The sequence below is a fragment of the Petaurus breviceps genome, unplaced genomic scaffold, assembly GCF_028583685.1.
Source record: "Petaurus breviceps papuanus isolate PSGF00001 unplaced genomic scaffold, PetGlider_PUasm1.0 98, whole genome shotgun sequence".
Lineage (NCBI taxonomy): Eukaryota > Metazoa > Chordata > Mammalia > Diprotodontia > Petauridae > Petaurus > Petaurus breviceps.
In genome coordinates this window covers 44,741,427-44,764,744 of record NW_027187460.1, presented here as the reverse complement: position 1 = coordinate 44,764,744, position 23,318 = coordinate 44,741,427, and the positions used below count along the sequence as shown (strand labels likewise).

Here is a 23,318-nt window from a genome sequence, read left to right as displayed (position 1 = left end):
TTCCTTCCTTCCTTCCTTCCTTCCTTCCTTCCTTCCTTCCTTCCTTCTTTCCTTCCTCCCCTCTCTTTTTCTTTCTTTTTTCACAAAACCTTAAACCCAGTTGACTCTGATGCTCATAGACTGGACCATAGTAGGTCCCTGCCCAAGTTCCACTTAATGGTTGTATTTCTGGCCCTCCTGGCTTAGAGTGAATGTCAGTGGTAACTGTTCCTCTGTGGAACAGCAACCCAAACGGTCTTCCCCTCCTAGCTTGATTTTTTTTTCTAATTAAAGTGGCCACCATAGACTCACTTCTTAAAGAGGCCTATTCACTGAATGGGAATTGCCTTGCTCTAAGTGAGTACCTGAAAAAGGCTTACCCTAAAAAGGGCCAGGTTCTCCCATTGTATACTGGGCCATCTCCAGTCATCCTGATGAACATCTGGCCACTGGACCCAGATGACTGGAGTAGAAAGTGAGGCTGGTGACCTTTGCACAGCCCTCCCTCACGCAAATAAAAATCAACTGCAAGTCATATCATCATTTCCCTGATGCCATGGTCCTCTTTAAAAATGAAGGACAAACATAGACACATAGACACAGACACAGACACACACATGCACACACACACACACACACAGAGAACAAAAAAAACACTACCTACCTACCTTCCCAAAGACCTTGTGTTAGGTGATTACAACATTTACATGGAGAAATAAAGAATGCACAATTGCTTTAAAAGGTATAAAGGACTTATAACCTGAGTAATAGGATCTAGATTTAGAAGTAAAAAAGACCTTAGAGGGGCGGCTAGGTGGCACAGTGAATAGAGCACCACACCTGGAGTCAGGAGGATCTGAGTGCAAAAATGGCCTCAGACATTTAACACAAAAACTAACCATGTGACCTTGGGCAAGTCATTTAACTCCAATTGCCCTCTAAAAAACAAAACAAAACAAGAAAAGACCTTAGAGACCATCAAGTCTGTCTTATTTTATGGATGGAGAAACTGAGGCACAGAATATTAGAATAACTTTCCTAGTGTCAAATAGTTAGGAAATGACAGACATAATTGGAACCCAGCTCTCCCTGACTCAAAACCTGGGTTCCCTTTGCACTATATCTTGCTACTCAGGAAATCATGGTGCACTATGTGTAGTATATGGCCCTTTGCTACATACTTGGAAGGAAATCAAGAATTTGAGAGGCAGATATGAGGAAGGGAATATATTTCAAACGTGTGTGACCACAAGCAAAAGGCAAAGCCTGGGGAACTGGAATGTCAGTTAGGGCAAATAAGTAATGGGTCAGTTTGAATGGCTCAATACCTGACACAATAGTAGAGTTCAATAAATGTTTTTGATTGGTTAATTATAATATAAAATATCTGGAAAATTCAATTGCAGTTACACTTTTTAGGACTTCAGATTCCAGGTTGAACATTTTGTATTTTATCTTAGGGGCCAGAGGAATCCATCCTTGCCTTTGACCTTATAATAAATTGCAAAAGTATTAACCTAATATTTAAGGCCATCCACAATCTGATTCCAAATAAGTCTTGAACTCTAATTCCTTACCTCTACCTTTCTTGCATTTTACATAGTAGTCAAACAGAGGTTGTAACTTTCCCCAATTATATCTTTCTATTTCTTGCTTCCATTTATTTTTATAGTCTAATAGAGTAGAATATAAACTCCATAGTATAGAATTTAAGCTCCTTCCTCATATTATAAAATGACTACAACCTTTCTTTTCAGCCTTATTTAATTTGTTATTGTAATTTACATTCTCTAGGTTCTAGCCAATACTGGGCTATTAAATGCTTGACCTTGTCTTCTTCCTTTGCACATTTTTTGGGTCTGTCTCCCACACTTGAGTGATACTTCTTCAACTTTGCTGCCTAGCAAACACTTTCTTTTGCCTAAAGGCTCAGCCTGATTAAGTCTTAATAACACTCCATTGTTTGAACAACTCTTTGCTTTGGTCAACTCTTTTTTTTTCTTATCACATTTTATTTTGCATCACACATATCTTCTTTGGTAGATCATAAATTCCTTTGGTCAGAAACAGTATTAATCTTCATTTTTATGCCAGACACATAATCATGGCTTGCACAGAATTATAGCTCAATAAGTATTTATAAAATTGGATATATGTATATATACATACACTATAAATATGTAAATACACAAAAATATACACATAAACATGTATTGTTGTTATTTTCTTCTAAATTCTTACACTCTGTGTTAGCCTTAGTATTTTCCTGAGAGATGCTAGTACAAAGGTTTTTTAAAACCTTTATTAACTTTCCAACGTTATCTCTTTTGCACAATTCAAAAAATTTTACCAACTATTTTGCTTTTAACTGATGTTCAGTTTAATATATATAAGCAACCAAATATTCCTCATTATTATCTGTGTACATGCATAATTAAATTATTGAATTAACATTGAATACCATAATGTATAACATATTAGATTCTGGTTGAGTAAAGCATAGCACCAAATAACTCCAAAAGAAGCTAAATCAATATTCTTTATAATTTATTAAAAAACAAAACCTATTCTTTCTTCTAGGAGAACAGGATATTCCAAATTTAAAGTCTTCACAATATAATATAATGAAATGTTTTGCCCATTGCATTGTGGTCAATATAAATGAGAAACGGAAATACTTTTCCTGTACCAATTTCTAGATTATTTCTTTTGTTTGGTAATCAATAAGAGAATTGTTCATCTTAAATTGATGAATTGCAAAAGATTTTGGGTTAAAGTTACTCATTCTTCCATAAAAGAAACAGAAGTAAAAAAAAAAGTACCAGAAGTACAAAGATATCATTTGCTGTATGTGGAGGAACTCCAGGTTTGGCACTCATAATGCTGTGTAATTGGCACTGTCAGTTTGGATCAAGCCATTAATTAAGAAAGTGTAGTGAAAGAGATTAATCAGGGAACCTCTGATCAATTGATCTCCCCCAGACCCGATTAAATTACAGACTCTAAGGAGACTGAAAACAGAGACAACAAGGTCTAAATGAAGTGCAAAGACCTTTCTATAATCCTTTACCCCTTAACAAGGTGTGAAGAAGTAAAGCTTGATGAAATTAAAGGGTATTTGGACACTAAACAAGCAAAAGATAGCCTAGGGGGTTGGTGGCTATTTAAAAGGAAAGATGCTCTCTAAGAAACAATTGATGAAGAAGGCAGCTCTGAGGAGTGTGTCTTTCAGCTAAAAAACAGAGAGCTTGTTATGGATGAGCATAATTACCAGATCTGGAGAGGGTTCCTTGACTCTTTGGGATGGGGGAAGAATATTTCTCTCTCTTCTTTCCCCCCCCAGTCATGGAATCTTGCATTGGAGATACTCAATAGGAGACAGCACACCGAATGGGAGGCATGTCCCTAGGGCACAATACTGGAGGAGCTTTCTGAATTGAAAAAAAATAAATATTAGCCCCAGTCTTAAGGATTTGAGAGGAGTAATCCCAAAGAGTCCAGAAGAACGACCTGACCAGCAGAAATCCTAAGCATCACTAGGAACAAGCCTAGTAGAAATGTTACACCTAGTTGCTACACGTGGATATTATTAAACAGGAAAAGCCCTGGGATCTTGGGCAATGATAAATTAAAATCCCCCAGATCTACTAGAATCCTAGTCTATCATCACCAGGAAAACTTGGGTTCATTCTGACCTCTGGCATATATTTGCTGTGTAACCCTAGACAAGCCTCTTCACTTCTCTTAATCAGTTTCCACACTTATAAAATGAGAGTATTGGATTCAATGTCCTATAAGATCCTTTCCTTCTCTGCTTCTATCATTCTGTGATCTACGCTGTATGACTTTATGATTCTGTGTCATATATAGTGGGGAGAAACTGTGACATAGTTTATGGAGATGTTACATCTCAGTAACTATCTTTTCTTTGAGTTCCATTATGGCCTCTGTCTGACCTAAGAGCTGCAGATTTAGGAGTGGGACAATACCATACTCACCCCTTTGAGTCAATCTGCAAGTGTGAGTTTGGGAACAGCTCTGGTGAGGAAACTATAGAAGAAAACTCTGTATCTAACACATGCTTGGCCATATCCTCCTTTCATAGTGAACACCAAAAATGTGAATAAAGAGTTTAAACCCTCATAGAAAAGCTGTATTTATATGGGAGAAATGGAACAATGAGCAGTTTTTTATTCTACTTTATAATGTGAACCAACCAAAGCAATAGTTGATTTCATCTCTCATCAAGCTACAAAGGCAAGAGATAGGACACCAAACTTAGAACTTTACAAAATGTAAGTTACCTTATAGTAAAATAGTACCCCAAACCCACTCATTTTGTAAATGAAGAAACAGAAGTAGGCATGGGAGTGGGGATGGAGGAATTAAGTGACTTATCCAAGGTCCCATAAATACTGTCTGAGGCCTTTGACCCCAGGTCCTTTCATTCTAGAAACTGTGATCTTCATGCTGTTCTAAAACACAAATAAATTCTTTTCTGCCTGATTGCACTGTTTTTTTTTTTTTAGTAGAATCACATAAGTAAAAGACTAATTGATTTTTATTTCTTGAAAAGTTTGTATTAATGAATCCATTTATCATGGTTTTGATAAACAGATTTGAGCTTCCTGATTATAAGGACAGGCATATCAGATAACATCTACCCCTGAGGTGTGTTAATTTAGCTCTCAACTAAAAACAACCAAAAAAATACCCAACAACAAAGAATATAAAACTTGAAGATACTTTGGCATTACCACTTATATAGTGGTAAACTGTTTACTAGACTGACTTTTGAGAACTCCCAAATCACAAGGTTATCTATTTCTCTCCATAATTTTTAAGAAAATGAAAAATAATTTGGACAAGAGGTTAAAAATCAAATTATTTTCATTATAAATGAGAGGAATTCTGACATAATGAATAGAGCTGTCCTTATGACCAAGAAGACCTGAGTTCAACTCCTATGTAAACTGGTTGTGATCCTGGGAAAGTCATTTAAACACTCATTGCTCTGGGCAACTCTATAAGACTATAAGGTTCATAGAAGATGCCAATCTGCCTTGATGGAGGGAGTTTTGCTACCCAGAAGCTCCTTAAATTCATGATATCAAAAGTCTAGTCTTTTGTAAAAGAAGAAACAATTTCAAGTAGAGATACAACATGACAATGGAGAGAAAACTAGTGTCTGACACAGATAAACCCAGAGTTGAAGTCTGGCCTCCAAAACATACTGGCTAAATATGCCCTGGGATGATTCATTGAATACTAGCTCCTAGCTCATGAAATTCTTTTAAACAACAAATTGCAAAGCTCATGAAGATACACATTAGCTGAGGGAGTTCCTCACTGGGTGCTCAGATAAAATCTCCCCATAAAAATTTCAAATACTGTGGACATTTGAGAGCTTTGGCTCTCAAACCACCCAGTGAAAATATTAATGTTGATTTAAAAAATATCTCTGGAAAATACCTTACCATTCTTTCTTTAATGGATTCCCTGACATAAAACAGAAGTCAATGAAATTATATTTAAAATACTGTAATGGCGAGCAAAGAAGTACTTAGTGACTTGTTTCAGTTACTTAATTATTTACCATCTTTTTTCAGTTCAAGTTTCTTCTGAGCCTTGCCCATGATTATATCGTCTTTGTTAAGAAACAGAACTTGTGAAACCCACAGTAGGAGGAATTTGCTGATGAAAGAGGAAGGGGTGGAACAGGGAGTTGCTAATGACCACATGTAAGGAGAAGCCCAAGCTGGGAGACAGCAGAACTGAGAAGGGGAATGGTGATGTAGGCTGGCCCTCTGTCTTTCTGTCTGTGTTGATTTTTGTTTGTGATAGTTTGTACAGAAGCCCTGGGACCTTACTGGAAGCCCTGAAAGGAAATTTTCTTTTTGTCTGTTTACAGAAGTCCTGGAGGAGAGTTTCAGAGGTCCTGGGACCATACTGATGATGTGTGTTGAGTTCTCAGACCTTGGTGGTGGGTCTGTGTTGATTTCACAGGCAGATACTGAATTGACGATGGTGCCAGCAATGTGTATGAATATTATCGTAGCTCTGTTAAACTTTTGTCTTCCCAGAAACAGAAACTGTGAAGGACTTGAGGTGGACTGGACAATGTGAGCTTCAATATGGAACTGGATGAGGAGTTGGACAAGAAGCTGGACAAGGAGCTGACAGCTGCCTACCTTTGAATCCAGGTGACAGTTGGGTAAATTCAGGCAAAAGCTGGGACCATGGAAGAGGAACCATGGAATCTCAGAACCAGCCTCTAGTCAAGATGAAAAGACCTCTCCTTGGTTACTTAATACTGACTGAGAAGATCATGATTTACTGTCGCCTAGGGGTGGGAGAACTTTGTACTCTGTACCTTGTACCTTTTAAGGATAATTGAGTTAAGGATGATTTGAAACTCATCTCCAATCAAGAAGAAAGGAGATTTTTTTTGCCTGAGAGACTGACAATGTGACCTAGGGGTGGAGAACTTTGACCTTTGTACTTTGTATCCCTTAAGGATGATTGAGTTAAGGACTTACTGAATTATATCTTTTGTTTAAAACTATGTGGCCACTTTGGTGAAAACTATGTGGCCACTTTAATGATAAGTTGTTAACATTGTGAGTGCTGTACTTTGGTTTCTGTAAATGTTTTGCTTTAGTTTACTGCCTAGTAAATCTAGAGCTCACTATACTGTGTGATCAGAACTTTAAAGCTGTTCACAGCAGAAGTCCTCTTGTGCTTGGCTTTACAAATACATCTTAAATGAATCCCTGAATCCCAATTGTTGCTAAACTCTATTTTAACTGTATATATTTAAAATGATAAGAGTGATTTTTTTTAAAGGACAAATCTGAAAGGAGAAATAGAAAAAGGCAAGGTGAAATGAATTTGAAATGAGTTTAGATTTTGTATCCTTTTATAGGATGCCAACCTGGCTCCACTAAAAAAAAAGTACTGGATTTCAAGTCAGAACATCTATCTGTGTTCAAATCCCAGCCTTGCCACTCAACAGCTTTGTGGCATTGGGCAAAAAACTTAATACTTTTGTACCTCAATTTTCTAATCTATAAAATGAGAGGGCTGGATAAACTCCAAAGGCCCACTGTTGTCTAAATCACTGATCCAATGATTTTTTTTTTGGTTATTTTTGGTTTTGTTTTTTTGCTTTTTTGAAGGGCAATTGGGGTTAAGTGACTTGCCCAAGGTCACACAACTAGTAAGTGTTAAGTGTCTGAGACCAGATTTGAACTCAGGTCCTCTTGGCTGCAGGGCTGGTGCTCTATTCACTGTGCCACCTAGCCACCCCCCAATGACCTTTTCAAGATCCTGTAAGATTTTGTACCTCAGTCCCTCTTGAAGTTATCAGCTATTTACCTATTTGTTCCCCATATATGATATTCCATTCTCTCTCTCCCTACCTTCCCACACCTAGGATGAATTCTGCTCACCCCTAGCTTCATGCAAAGTTTAGTTCAAGTATTATTGCCCGAATAAGATCCATCAAGGTTTCCACTTTTGCTTGTGCCTTCCTCCCTATGATATGATAATGAAGGGTTGCAGCAGTGGGAACAGAAAAAAGGAAAGATATGTGAGATGTGTTATCAAAGTCAAACCAACAAATCATGGAAATGGATCAGCTAAAGAAACTGAGGAAGAGAGAAGTGTGAAAGATTACATGAAAGTTTGAATCATGAGCTATTTGCTGGTGCAATTGAAGCAGTGACATTAGAAGGAAGAGAAGATTTTTTGGGGGGAGGAATGTTATAAACTTACGTTGGGACAAGTTGAGTTTGAGATAATTGCGTAATCTTAGGTAGAGCTATCTTGGTAATTCAATAAGTGCTTCTGCAGCATAGAATTAATGTCTTTGCTTTAATTAATGGAAATAGTATTACAGATGTATTTTCATATAATATACTTCTATTCCCTAAGCACCACAAGGGACTTTACATCTGATCTATTGGTAAAACCTCTTATATGCCTTGTGCCTATTCCCTCTATTAGAATGTGAGCTTGTTGAGTTTGACTTTCTGTTCAAACAATAATAAATACTATTTTTACTCACTCATTCTTTCACTCACTAGATATATAGATTTGGGAGTCCTAATATATTGGTTATAGAGGAAGATCACTGATTAGATGGTTAGCAACAGACTAGGAGAACGCTCACTGGGCACAGTCCAAGATATGGATGAGGAGCCAATGAGAGAGGAAGCAATTAATCATTCAGCAAGCATTTATGAAATGTTTATTATCTGTGAGGCACTGTGCTAAGCCCTGAGGGGAAAAAAGATAAAAGTAATGTCTGCCTTCAGAAAGCTCACATTCTAATGGGGATTGTAGAAAGAAATACACAATGTGAAAATAGCTACACACACACACACACACACACACACATATATATACATATATATATATATATATATATACATATATATGCAATATATACAGTGCTATTGAGAGATAAACTCAGGGGGAAGACACTAACATTGGGGCCTTAAAGAAAACTAGTAGTATAGCTTTGTGGTTCTCAATGGGAGAAGAAGAAAAGGGGTGACCAGGATTATGCTGAGCTAGACATGATCAAGAATAATGTATGAAAAAGGATATTTCATTTAGTGATTAGGAGAGTGCTCCTGCTCTACTGACAGTTCCACTCAATTGTTGGGTTGTAAACTAGACTGAAAGGAAAGAATGTAAAATGAGAATGACTAATAAGGATATAGAAATGATGGGTGTAGAAGTGACTGTTTTTTTTTTAAAACCCTTAAAAGGATTGGGGAGAGATAGGGAGGAAGTTGAATGGCTTTGAAGAAAGGAAAACAAAAATATACTTGTAGGCCTCTAGGGAGGGGTTTAAGCAAAGGGAGATATTGAAGATACATGAAAGTGTGTGAGGATGTCTAAGATCCTGAAAAGTGAACAAGGAATATATTTAAGAGTGTACATACAGATATTAGACTTAAAAGGAGCAGGGAAACTTCACAGAGGGTAGGAGAAGAGTGGTGATGCAGATAAAAATTTTTGGATAGAAGAAAGGAGTTAAGAAAGCACAGATGAGAACTTTTAACCTCATTTAAATAGGAGATTTAAACAATTGTTATCTTTGACAGGACTGTATAGCACCAGAAGCTTAAGGATTGCAGAAAAGATTTAGAATATGTGTGTGTGTGTGTGTGTGCATGCATATGTGCACGCACAGGACTAGAAACACAGGTTCACAAGGTGGGTGATACTGCTCCCTAGAGGGCACTGCAACGATGGGGGAGGGGGGCAGTAGTAGCCTCAGGCACAATTGGGGCGGTGCTGAATAAAAATAAAGGGGCTGTGGAAGCATAAGGAAAGAAGAGAAGAAAATTTTGAAGAACCATTCATACATGTTTCATCTATTGTGTAACAGAGTTAAAGTCCTAGTGATTACATTATTTTCTAAATAAACACACAAAATGCACTTAGTTACCAAAGTAATTTTTTTCCCTCTAAAGAATGGGTTTGATCATGTTAGTGGTCAAGTCCACCCACAGGTCTTAACAGGCAAGTGTTGTCAGGCAAGTATATTATGCATTGTCAGTAAGTCCAGCATGTATCAGCAGGAATATGTATGTGTGATGACTTGTTTACAATACAATTCTATAAAATTACATGACACAATATTGCATCATTAAAATTTCAATGCAGGAAAAATCACAAATTTACAATAATTTATTAAATTTAAGATGTGTCATTTAAATATATATATATATATATATATATATATAATGTGTATATATCTCTCTCTATATACACACACATATCTATATTTGAAATGATGTAGATAAAAAGAAACACAAAAGGGTTAAAGAAAGTAGAATTCCAGAAGGACTCTGAGTATTTTTTTTTAAGGGGGTAATAGGCCAAAGAAATTTGGGAACATCTGGACTAGATAGCAGTAAACATGACTAAAATGATTTTTGTTATTTACTTTCCTATTCCACAACATATTGGAAGAAGAAACTTGGAAGTAGGAGAGAAAACATATTCCTTGAAGCAGGAATTCTGATAGCAAAAAGAACTGAAGATAGAGTCCAATAATAACAAAGAAAATAAGTGAGAGAGAAGTGTGGGGGGAAACACTATAAAATCAAAACTCAGATACTCAAAAAATCATAACATGGGATTATTTACTGTAAAATAAAGGTTTTCTGCCTACCTTAACAGTACCCAAGGACATCAGAGTATCAGAACACAGTAAACCATATTTTATCTGCTTGATTTATGGTTTATAGTTTCCTATGTTTCAGTCATAAGATAAGAATCAGTATTCCAATCAATACAAAAGCATTTCCTAGGCACAAAGTGCCAGAACTATGCTATGCACTGAAATTACAGAGGCAAAAGTGAAATAGTCCCTACCCTGAAGGAACTTTTATTCTTATGAGGAAAGTATATGAAAATAACATGATCAAACCCATTCTTTAGAGGGAAAAAAATTACTTTGGTAACTAAGTGAAGGATAAATTGGAAGAGACTAAAGGCAGATAAATCAAATAGAAAGTTATTGTAATAGTCCACATTTGAGGTGATAACTTGAATTAGAGCTGTTACTTTGTGAGAAGAGAGAAAGGGATGTCATGTATGTATGTTGTGACAACTGATGTGCAGGATGAGTAAAAGTGAGATTGTGAGCCTGAGTGATAGGGAGGACCTTAGTATTTTGTACAATAATAAGGAAGTTGAGAAAAGAGAAGTGTTTGGAGGAGAAAGAGAAAAAATTCTGTTTTTGTACATTTTGAATTTGTCCAGGTGTCCTTAGCAAAAAGAGTGAAGATAGGGGGTACTGCAGGAGGCTTGAGGAGAGATAAAAAGATTCAGAACAGCTGCTGTGAAAAGTAGTATAATCAATAGATTAGGAGGGAGTAGAATGTCTAGATGATATGAAGGCCTAGTTGAGATTACACAAATCCATAATGGGCTCAATTGGCATTGTTTTGTTTTTCCTCCAACTTTTTTCAGCAACAGATAAATCGGTCTTAGATGGTAGGAGTAACATAGAATTGGGGTTTTGGAAAGTCTCTCTGGTGATATTAAAAGGAGACAAGGAATTAAACAGCAAAGGAGCGTGTAGAGTTAAACTGGGTCACCAAGAAGGAGAAATAGGTGAGTATGTCCAGTGCATGGGAGATGCTTTGGGCAAGCATTGAGGGGTATCAGGCATGGAAGTCATTGTGAGAGTGAAAAATATGGGTAAGGGTCATGAGGTATGGGGAAAGATATAATAAAATGAAGAATTTTGGAATTCATTTGTTTCTAGTATTCCAAAAGATACATTGATTAACTTTATTTAGGTTTAACTTACTCTATATTAGTTAAAACATTTACTGGAAATAAGGGTACCTAGGGCAAGCAGTCAGAAAATCAATTCAAAGACAAATTCAGTTGCATGGTAGCAGTGAAAGAAATTGGATGACATCTCTACATTATGATGGAGACTTTAGAACACAATGCAATTGATGCTAGGGAGGCTGCCTTGGTTGGTATGGCAAGGGAAAGCAGTACTGGTCTTACTTGGGGTAAGAACCTGGGTAGTAGGGAAAAGGAGTAGTTAAGCACACCAGATGGTGACTTCCTATTTTCCCAAATTATTCTTGCTAACTAGGTGTGAAGGTAACTTGTTTCCACATTGTTGAAGAAGTGTAGATGCTTGACAAAACCTGCTGTCAATGAACATTAGTCAGCACTAATTTTCATTGCCATGGGGGTAAAGCCCTGGTGGCCATGCCCTAATTATAGCTCTGTTAATCAGTGCTAGGGAGAGGCTCTGTTAGACATCATAAAGAATACAAAGATAAATGAGACATGGTCACTGCTCTCAAAGACCTGAAAACATCAAGGGCCAGATAATAAATATTGATCAAGGCAAAAAAAATCAAGGTAAATTGTAATAAATTAAAACATGGGGTAGAGATTACTTTCATCCAATGAGCCAGGGGTTGGTGAGGGACGGCTTCATGCTTCACTGTCTAGTTGTTTACTTAGGATGGACCTACTTTCCAACCATCTCAGCCCCACTGAAGATTTGGACTTAAACTCCTAGGTCCCAAGATCCTGTTGGTGAACACTCATCATATTCTGGTAGACCCCAGGGCTCCGTACTACATTCTGGTCATATCCTCACAATAGCCTTGCACTCTACTCATCTCCACCCTCAACAGAAATTTGCATTCCATTCATTCCTCAATCCCTGATTCTAATTAGGTGACTTTTTACCTTATGTTTCTGGGGCCCACTCCTCCATGGCATTTTCAGGCTATCTTGCTATGTTGTTAACATAGTTGGTATTATGTTGCTTCAGATTGTCTTCATCTTCACTCCATTCCTATCACTCTATTTTTGTTCATTTTTGTGTGATCTTGTTTCCATTAGAATGTAAGTCCCTTTCTGGCAGGGACTATCTGCTTGTTTCTATCTGTTTCTCAAGAGCTTAGCACAATGAATGACACATATTAAGTGTACAATAAACACTCTATAATGTCTCTCTCTCTCCCCCTCCCTCCTCCCTCTTTCTTTTATTCTCGTTCTCACTCTCACTCTCATTTTTCTATCCATCTACTCAGGATAAATGCATGGAATTATGAATAGAATTTTGAAGGTTGGAATCAGGTATTATTTACCATCAGGAAAATGTAGCCAGATTTATATTACATGTAATAATGATATATGAAAGAATACTTGAACTATACTAAATCTGTAATCTTATAGAAATGAAATAATAACAATAGTAATAGTTGATACTTATTTAGTGCTTCAAGGTTTAATAAAATTTTACATACAAAATCTTATTTGAGCCCCTAATGGTACCAATTGCAACACGGTACACTAGAAAGAACACACAACTTTTTGAGTCTACAGATAATGATATAAAAACTAAAGCATGGAAAAGAGCATAGGAGTTTTCAATTATTTTTCTCCAAATTTATAAAATGTCAGCATCTCTCTACAAATAATGCAAAAAATGCAAGTTAGGTTTAAAAGCACCAGTGTCTAGCTAAGCTTTTCTATTAAGACACTTATCTTTCAAAAATTATTTGATAGCTGGGACCTATTATTAAGATCACTCAGATTAAATTCATGTTTATATTAATAGACTTTAGGAAGACTTTACCCTTTTCCAAGTCTGATTTCTGCAGTTCATGAAATTTTGGGATTGTTCCACCTGAACAAGTTTCCAGACTAACAAGGATTTGTAGCATTTAGGAGTAGAATATTATTGCCCGCTTGTTTCATATATTCCTCTCCTTTCCCCCCTCATATCAATTTATCATTTCTGAAAAATTTCATGCTATTCCCCACTAAAAATAAAAGCATGCCCAGAGCCCATTCTCTTCTGATACCTACTTATCTTTTACATTTATATATTTCTGGATCCCTTGTCTAAGAAGACTTCAGTAAGATAAATCAAATAGGAATTCCAAAAATTGAATTAACTCAAGACAAATCTTTTACCTCAGGAGAATATAGAATGGTTTAAAAAAATTGATGACAAATTATTCATATATATATATATATATACATATATATATATATCATTAGTATTAAGATAAAATGGGTGAAGGACACTTTAAACTAGAATTTTTTTTCTCTACCATTTGTTTTTATATTGCTTATAGCAGATATATACGTGTGTGTGTACATATGTAAATTAGGTAAAAGATAAATTTATTTCACAAGTGATAAAAGTTTTCAGACTGACTTTTCATTATAGTTACAATAATGTATAATTTGACAGTTGTGAGGTACTGAGAGATGGATTCATAGTCAAAGGATTATTCCAATAATCTTCTAATTGGTTTTCTTGAGTCTAAGCTGTCTTCTTTCCATTCCATTATTCCCAACATCTCCCAAAATGATATTGCTAAAATACAGATGAGGCATTGTTATTCTCCTATTGACGAATTCTCAGGAGCTTTTTTTATTGACTTTAGGATAATATGCACATTTTTCAGTTTCATATTTAAAGTCTTTGATAATATAGTTCCAATCAATTTTTCAGATTGATAAATGGGAAACACCAAGGAAATGGCACATAAGATAGTGAAGGCCCTTCTGATTATGCTATATGAGAATCAATTGAAGGAAGGGGATGTATTTAGTCTGAAGAAGAAAAGACACAGGGATGGACATATAGACACATAGTAAGTATTTAAAGCATTGTAATTGTGAATAACAGGTTAGAAATGTGCTTAGTCCCCAATGTGGTTGAGAACATTAACAGACAAGAGGTGGTTTGAGTCTATCCTCACATTCCCACAAATACCAATAGGAGATATTAGGGGCCACAATGATGTGAAGTAGATCTAAGGTTGTCTGAATTTACTTTGTCAACAGGTGCATTGATATAGAATGTAACAATGGCCAAATTAAATAAAGAATATATAAAAACAGTTCTAGATTTCTGTTCAGAGATCTGGAAACCCCAGGAAATTTCCTTGTGTACTAATTTTATTTTCTTAGGACACTTCTAATTTCTTTTCTACATTAACTATTTTTTCCCTTCTTGGATTACTGAATATATGTTTTATTGTTTTTTTTTTTTAATAAGGAATTACATATCAACCTTCAGGCATGGAGAGGTTTAGTCCACCAAATGTAGAATCATAACCAAGACAACCCTAGAGGACAGAACAAGGACTACTGGGTAGAAGCTCCAGAGAAGCAGATTTTTCTTTGATGTAATGAAAAACTACACCCTCCCCCACTTAGAGCTTCTTACAGTAAAAGTATCACAATCAGTAGAGATCTTCAAACAAAATCAATATGACCTCTTATGTGGCATGCTGGAGAGGATATTCTTGTCCAAGTCAATAAATCAAGTTAACAAGCTCAAATTAAGCACTTAGGATATACCAGGAACTGTGTGGGAATACAAACACAAGCAGAAAGACAGTCTCTTCTCTCAAGGAGCTCCATTCTATAGGGAAAAGCAAGACATATATGGAAGATAGAAAGGGGACAAGAGATGAGGTAGAAAGTACCCATGTTAGGGCCATGACAAAGGCAGCTCTGGAAGCAGAGTAGAGATAGATGGTTGCCGTGGACATTTTCCTTAAGTGGAGGTTCTGAGGTGGAGAGTTCAGATATGAATTGGAGTAGATGATCTCTGAGGTGCCTTTTGATACTTAGAGCATGTGATTCTGAAGTAGAAGATTCAAGATTTGACCTTGGTCTTTTTAACTCCAAGAAAGCCTCAGAGTATTGTTTATGTATCTTGGGCAGAAATTTTCCTAATGTAAATCTGTCTCGTACTGGTATGTTAATGAGCAGGGAAGCAGAGTATGACTAATGTATATATAACTATTTGACCATTCCTTTGCTGTTTAGTATTTTGTAGCAATGCTTGGAAACTGCCCCTGATTAGCAGAGGGTTAGTATTCTCTTGAAGTTTGAGTCTCTGATGAGAAGACTTTTCAGAAATCGCTTTATCTGTATTTTTTACTTGATACTTCTGTGAAAAACAAAAGCATCATTCTATCAGTATGTTTTAAGAACCCAGACATAAGATCACCTCTAAAGTAACCTAGCTACATTCTTTCTTACTCTGAGAAGATCTGTGATTTAATCAGTTTGGGGTACTCCTATGGGAATGCCTTCCACTAAACACAGGTTAAACTTGTCCATGACTTACTTATTTGATAACTCATAGGGAGCTGCCTGAGATACTCAGAGGTTGAGTTACTCAGAGGTTGAGTTAAGGTAACAACCCAAAGCCATACAAAGATTAAGCATCTTATGTGGAATTTGAATCCAGATCTTTCTGACCAAGACCAACATGAAACACACTGTTTCTCATTAGGTATTTTCCAATTAGGAAACGTAACACATATACTTAAAGCCACATTTGAGATAAAACCTGGACATCTGTATACCTTAAGGTCTTCATTAACAGAGTAAATTTAACATCACCATTAAACTGTGCTATATAAGCAATGTATGTCACATAACAATGAAAAATGACCAAAAAGCTAAATAATAAAACTAACACATTTTAGCCAAATGAAATGTGGGTCTGATGGTAATGAGAAAACAAGAACTGGACATTTATTTATTTGTTTGTTTATTTAAAGGTTTATGACTCAGTGCTGTGGTCCAAGTTGCCTCATTATGATAAGATCTTAGCAACTTGGAAACATAGCACCAATGGAAGGTACACAGCTATAGATTTGGGATTCTTAACTTAGTTTAATTTATGTAGCATAATATATATTTATATGTAGATAGTTGATAAAGGTATGATATAGAGACAGATAGAGTTATAGGTGGAGATCTATAAACACAAATATACTTTTCCCACTTTCTTTTATATTTTAAGACTACTGAATATTATGTTTTGTGTTTTGGCTCAGAGACCCAAGCACAAGTACATATTTATTTCTTTGTCAGTTACAAAAACAGAAGTGGTTTAATCTCATGTGGAGATCTTGCTATGTATACAATGGAGCCAACATTTTTTACAATGTGCTATTTTGGTTTTGTTTGCAAATGACTAAATTGAAAGAGTCAGTAATTTGAAAGCTCATGTGGAACATTATAATATTTAAGATGAATCAACAAAATGTAGGAAATTGACAAATCCATGTAATCTGAAAATATTTGGGGATCAAAAACCAGAAATGTGCTAATCTTAAGAAAATAATGAGATTATAGTGAAGTATTCTTTGAGTTTCTTTCTGAAATTAGATTTACTGCAAGCATTGTTTTAATGTCAATAAGAATCAGTCATCTTCTCGTCTTCAACTAATGATTTTTTTTTCATATTTTACTCACAGCAATATCTAATGTCCTTAAAATCCAGTCTCTAATGACTATTCCAGTTCTAAACCTTCCATAGGTTTGGGATAGAAATATACACATATGCAGGCATGTATATACATACACATATAGTATATAGATAGATACACACACATATATACATATACATTTATGCACAGATACATATTTAAATACACACAAACACATGTATGTTTATATGAATGTGTATTTGTGGTATGTTCTAAACCTATGGAAGCATATGCTTGTAGCATAACATACCTCCATTAAATATTTACCTGGACTTCATTTCAGCCACTACTCTACCTCTCTTCTATACTTCACTGCTCATTGGAAAATATAATCATAAACTCATTGATTCAACTTCATCCCACCTCCAAGGTTTTTTCAAACCCCTGCAATCTGTGAGCTTGAAAACAGTAACTGCCTTTTACTTTGTTTTTCCCAGTGCTCACCACAGTTACTAGCACAATATAGGAGCCAATTAAGTGTTCATTTACTACCTCCTACCTCCACAGAAACTTTTCTCGCTAAAGTTGCCAAGAGTCTCCCAACTGTAACATCTTTGTTGTTGTTGTTGTTGTTTAGTTATTTTTCTGTCCTGTCTTACTCTTCCTAACTCCATTTGGTGCTTTTGGGACAAACATAATTGGAACGGTTTGCCATTTCCTCCTCCAGCTCATAATACAGATGAGAAAATTGAGGCAAACAGGGTTAAATGACTTGGCCTGGGTCACACAGCTAGTAAGTGTCTGAGGCCAAATTTTAACTGAGGAAGGTGAATCTTCTTGACTCTAGGCCTGGCGCTATATCCACTGTGCCACCTAGCTGCCCAACAATAACATCTAATGGCTTTTAATTATTCCCTACCTTCCTTTATCTCTGTTTAGCTTTTGGCACTGTTGATCACCTTCTCCTAAACTTATCTTATTGTTTCTCTTTGTTCCAGAGACCTGATATAATGATTATCTTTCTGTTTCTCTAATTGTTAGTTTACCACCCCATCCTCTTTGGAGAATATTAATATGGATGTTCCCTGAGGGTCTTTTATTGGCCCCCTTCTCTCTTCCTACCTTTTCTTCTTGTTGAACCGTTGCTCCCACTTTGATGCCTTTGATCAACTCCTTTATGGTAAGGATTGTCAAATCTTTATCTTGAATACTGATCTGGCTTCTGAGTGCTAGACCCAAGTCTTTAACTCATCTAGCCATATAATTGCTCTGCAGGTACTTCAATCTTAACATATGCCAAACTAATTCTAATATCATCCCTACAAAAACTTGTTTTTGTCTTTATTTGTATATTTTGTTTCACTTTTATTTTTTGTCACATTCTCAGTGACTAGCATTGTGCCTGACACATAGTTGGACAATTAATACATGCTTTTTTGGTTGATTTATTTCCTCCTGAATGCCATCTTAACTTCATTATTTCTGCCTATAATATAAACCTCAATAGACTCTGTCTTCATCTTTCAGAATTACACAATTTCAGAGTTGAAAGGAAACTCAGAGGTGATCTAGTGAACTTTTACCAGAACAGGGAATCCCTTGACAATATCTAATAAGGGTTCATTTAGTCTTACTCCAAAGACTTTCAGGGATAGAGTTAAAAATTTTTGTGTGTGTTTTTTTCTTTTTTATTCTTCTCTTCCCTTTTCTCATATTCAATTAAGGCAGTTAGGTGGCACAACTGATAGAGCACTATATTTGGACTCAGGAAGGCCTGAGTTAAAATCCTTCCTCAGATACTTATTGCATAATTGTGTGACCTGGGGAAAACCATTTAACTTCTATCAAATTCAGTATCCCCATCTGTAATATGGAAATAACAAATGTTCCTTCCTCGTAGTTTTGGTGTGAGGCTCAAATGAGATAATATATATCTAGAAACATTAAGATGCTGTGTATAAAGATCAAGTATTTTTCAACCAATTGCCAGATTATGTTGTTTCTACCTTCATAATGTTTATTTTATATATCTTCCCCTCTCCATTCCCCTGCTGTTACCCTAGTGAAGAAACATATTTCTCTGTTTTTGAACTATTGATTTAACCTCTTGTAAGTTTTCCTGTCTCTGCTTCAACCTCTACCTCAAAGGCATCCTTACAACTAGAAGAATATTCTTTCTTATATTTAAATCTATAATTCTCCTTTGCTCAAAAATTTTCATCACTTCTTTGTTAACTGATTTCTCCTCGCATTCAAAGCTTTACATGATTTTGGACTAGTCTTTCTAAACTTTATCTTCTTAATGTACTTTCCCATTTACATGCTGAACTACTATCTTTTAAAGCTTTACTCAGATGTCACATTCTTGAACGACATAAAGGGTGAGAAGATGGTAAATTTAAATCTGTAGGGGTCTTTGAAAGTCCTCTAGTCTAACCCTATAATTTTCTAGATGAAAAAAAAGCTGAGGCATGAAGTTTTCCCTGATCCCAGAGTCTTCCCCCCTCAGACTTTACACAGCCATTTCTTCTACAATTATCTGTTAACTTGAGTAATATTGTGTGTTTGTTTGCATGTGTTGCCATTACTGTAGACTACATGCTACAGAATCACAGGGACTATGTCTCCTCCAAATTTCATTTCTTCCTTATCAATGTTCAGTTGATATTTCATAAGTATTTATTGAAAGAATATTAAAACTACTTGACTCAATCTGTAATTAGTAACATTTATGTAACACTTTAAAATTTACCAAGAGCTTTATAAATGATCTCATTCTATCCTCAAAACAATCCTAAGAGGTACATGCTATTATTATTCCAGTTTTACAGGTAAGGAAGATGAGACATGAAAGTTATGACTAGTTGGGATCACAAGGTGAGTAAATATCTTAGGGTAGATTTGAATTCAGGTATCCCTGACACCAGGTTCAGTAGCCTCTGTACTACCTAGTTGCCTGTATTAGAACATTTGGTCAAAAAGTTTGCTCATGGGGGCGGCTAGGTGGCACAGTGAATAGAGCACCTGTCCTGGAGTCAGGAGGACCTGAGTTCAAATCCGACCTCAGACACTTAACACAAAAACTATCCATGACCTTGGGCAAGTCACTTAACCCCAATTGTGCCCTACCTTCCCCCCTCCAAAAAGCAAAAAAAAAAAAAAAAAAGAGATAAAAAAGTTTGCTCATGAAGTTTGCTTCCCCAAAGAAATCATTTTCTTGATGAAAAGCAAACAACCATAAATATTTTCCCCAAAGATGTCCAATATTTTATTAATAAACTGAATGATAAACTTTGAATAAGAGGAATGAACTTTTGAAGTATTTCTGCCTTTTATGACCAAATAGATTGTAAATGCTTTGTGGATTATGTCTCATATTAAATATAAGTCCTAGAGAACCTAGAATAGTGTTGTAAGTACTAAGCACACAATTAGTGTTTCATTTTAAATGACAACAAAATTGATTTCCAAGAGTTTTATAGCAAACCCTAATAAAAAATATTGTTATATATGATTAAAATGCTAAATTATTTCCAGACTCAGGTCTCATAATGTTACAATGAAATATACTTATCATTTCTCTTTATAGATAATTTAAATTTCATATACTGAACATTTATATGCTGTATAGTGCTACTAATACCTTCACTGACAAAACCTCAATGAGACATATATTTGAGCATTTTTAATTTTGTCTTTGAAGTCAAATGGTATATTCAAATCTTTCACCTTCCCTCCCCTCTTCTGAATTTTAAATATAAAAAAACTAGCTCATGCATTTAATAAATATTTAAGTCATATGTTTATTTTTTTACTACACACTATTCTACAAGACAGAAATCCTATTTAGAACTATATCAGACCTGTGAAGTATAAGTAATAGATGTGGCAGCATTCCCCATATGTGATTACCCAACTATTTTACATAATCCCCCAAAACATGAATCTTCAATGCTACATATATTCTCTATGTTACAGCAACTACAAAAACAATCCAACTTAGCCTAAAGTGGTTCTCTTTGTAAATACTTTTACAAAGCCCTAATATTTTAAATATGTTGTTGAGATAATGTTGGATCCCAGTAGAATGTAAGTTGTGTGAGATCAGGGACTGTTTCATTTTGGTAGCTATCTCCTGTGACTAGCATAGTACTTTGGTATATTTTTGGTGCTTAGTAAATGGTTATATAATTTAATCAAATGTTTGATCTGCTTAATACCCAGCAAAGAAGTAGATTTCAGAAGGAAAAGGAAGAAGAGTGGACAGTCAGGCTGAAAACGAGTTTTCTTTGTTACTGAGGAACCAGAATCCTAGTGAACAGTTACAACAAAAGTAATATAAAGCACAATAAGCATAATATTTTAAATAATCTTGTCATATATGTGAACTCTACTCAAATATGTGAAGTCACTATGTACAGAGGTGTTACTGGAAGAGCCTGGGCCTAATATTGAGGCACTGAGAATGAATGCTAATTATTAAAACCTAACCAATTAAAGACATTTAATAATAAAGAACAGTGGAGTTCTTCCATAGGTTTAAGATCAGTGTTTCCAGAAACATCAGTGAAAGCAAGAAAGGTCAACAAATAAGCACCCAGAAATAGACAATTTCCCATAGTAATTTATAAGAGTAGTTTAAAGAGGAGCCACAAATAGTTTTAGTTAAATTTTAAATCTAAAATGATAAATGCTCCATGACCTACAGGGCATGAGCTATTTTTGTGCTTGAGATAGTGGCCAATTTTTATACGCTATAAAGGCAAACTCCTCTCTCTCTTATAAAAGGTGAAAATTCTTTAAAAATGCTTCTTTATACTCTTCCTTATTAGAAAGGGTGAAGAGTTCCTTCCTAAACAGGGTAAAAGAAATAATCCAGGAATAAACACAATCTGACATGCCCGGTTGCTGGAGAGGATTTGAAGAAACAACGACTGCAACTATACAATTGAGATATATCTATTTGAACAGAGGATGAAATACTGCAAGCACTGGTAGAAACAAGCAAAAGACAAGAAGAATTCAATATACAATTTAAGGGAACTTTTTACTGACTGCAGGAAGAAAAGTCTGAAAAATGGTAGTAAGTAGTATTTCTTCTAAAAGAAGACTAAGATTTCGGAAAACAAAAATCTTTTCAGGTACTGAAAAGATCACTGTGTAGAGATGGTGCTGAAGAAGAAACTTGCAAAGGAAGAAAGTGTCCAAAATACGCAACTCACATGGAAGATATAAGTAAATAGAAATGCATTGCAAGACCATATATGGAAATCAATAACCAATGAGTTGAAGGCTGGGTGCACAGAGACAGAGATCCTTGTGGCAATATGTTGTATCTTTCTAATACCCATTATACTTCTTTCCATAGCCCCTTCCATCACAAAATTTTTTGATTCTTTTGTAGTTTTTTCTACATTATATATATCCACCCCATCATGTATGTCAACTTGGTTTGTCAGATACCACATCCTATGTCCCATTGTTTAACTTGTGTTCCAAGTTAAAAAACAAAAATAAAACCTGTCTACTAATTGCTAGAAATGGTAATAGTGTTGATATTTCTATAGGAGGTAACAGTAGGACACAATGGACTAGAAGTCAACCTTCCTGAGATCCGTTCCAGTTCTTACTAGCTGTTTGACATTGTTGAGGTCATTTTCGCCTTTCTGGATCTGAGTTTTCATCATCTCTAAAATAAAGAAATTGAATTAAGTGAACTCTCAAGTTCTGTTCAATTCTTATCTTCACTTCAGTTTTCAATGTGGAGATTTATAACCCATGACTTAGAGCTACAGATTAGGTTTCAATCTTGAAAGTTTCTTAAGAATAACTTGATGATTGTTTTAGACATTAGAAACATTTAAAATTGTTTCTAGTTCTGCAGTAGAGATTTTTGGTTCTTCAGCATGTATCGGTCTAAAAAACAGTATAGGTAGAATTGGTTTACTAAAAGAAACTTCCATTTAAGCATGGTTAATAGAAATGGAATTGTTTAGAGGCCCTTTTCTTAAAAGGTTTTTTTTTTCTTTCTTCCTTTCCTTTCAGGCAATTTACTTTCAAAACTCAGGACACCAATTATTTAAGTGACTCCTTTCTGCAGTCAACCTTCTCTTGGTTCCTTTAATACTGATGCCTTCTGTCTGATATTCTCTCCAATTTATCTTGTATATTTCTAGTTTGTACATAGTTGTTTGAATTTTATTTATCCTATTAGATTGAGATTTCTTTGAGAGCAGGAGCTAGATGCTTGATAAATGCTTCTTGACTGGCTTTGATGTAGTATTCCACAATTTGCTGAATCACCAGAAAATAACGGAGTAGAAAAAAATGAGTTTTTGTATCAGGGAACAGTTTATGTTCTTTGAACAAAGATTCAGTCCACCTTTTTCAGCTCTTATTCAGAGTCCATTTGCGGTGCCTCCCTCTTGTTTGTGAATAATTGTCACAAAGAATGGGTCAGGGACAAAAATAGTTCTATACTGCACATTAATTTCACTGAAAGAAAAGCCAATCTTCCAATCTTCTTGTAGTTTTAGTGTGTGTGTGTGTGTGTGTGTGTGTGTGTGTGTGTGTGTGTGTGTG

General features: G+C 35.4%; 1 protein-coding gene and 1 long non-coding RNA gene across 4 annotated transcripts in view; one reads left to right on the top strand and one right to left on the bottom strand.

The window, feature by feature from the left end:
- Nucleotides 1-8,046, top strand: part of LOC138156094 (uncharacterized) — a 46,110-nt gene extending 38,064 nt beyond the window's left edge. Inside the window, exons 1-2 of one of the 2 annotated variants that reach the window (XR_011167062.1) lie at nucleotides 5,483-5,936; nucleotides 6,063-8,046. This is a non-coding gene — a long non-coding RNA (uncharacterized lncRNA). Of the gene's footprint in view, nucleotides 1-5,482; nucleotides 5,937-6,062 lie in introns of those variants that run through there. The other variant, XR_011167063.1, reaches the window with a different exon arrangement.
- The window catches only part of LOC138156092 (CUB and sushi domain-containing protein 3-like), a 638,148-nt gene that overhangs the window by 8,606 nt on the left and 606,224 nt on the right, over nucleotides 1-23,318 (bottom strand). The gene's annotated exons all lie outside the window — the stretch shown is intronic.